Source organism: Penaeus monodon, chromosome 24 (assembly GCF_015228065.2).
Source record: "Penaeus monodon isolate SGIC_2016 chromosome 24, NSTDA_Pmon_1, whole genome shotgun sequence".
Lineage (NCBI taxonomy): Eukaryota > Metazoa > Arthropoda > Malacostraca > Decapoda > Penaeidae > Penaeus > Penaeus monodon.
This window is the reverse complement of record NC_051409.1, coordinates 26,976,798-26,977,015: the sequence shown is the minus strand read 5'-3', so window position 1 is coordinate 26,977,015 and position 218 is coordinate 26,976,798.

Below are 218 nucleotides of genomic sequence, written 5' to 3'. Positions count from 1 at the left end.
GTAGTTTTTTTGTAGGTTTCTCTATTGCTTGCATTGTCATTAATCAAAGTACCCAAATCCACGGCAACGACACTGCCTCATTGCTCGGGATGATAGAACCCATGGGGGCATGGAGCGATTACAGCAATAGAGAAATAACATTTAATAACAAAATAAACATTTAATAAGGAAATTCCCACAAGATCTACCAGAAAAAGAATATGACTTTTTACAATGTA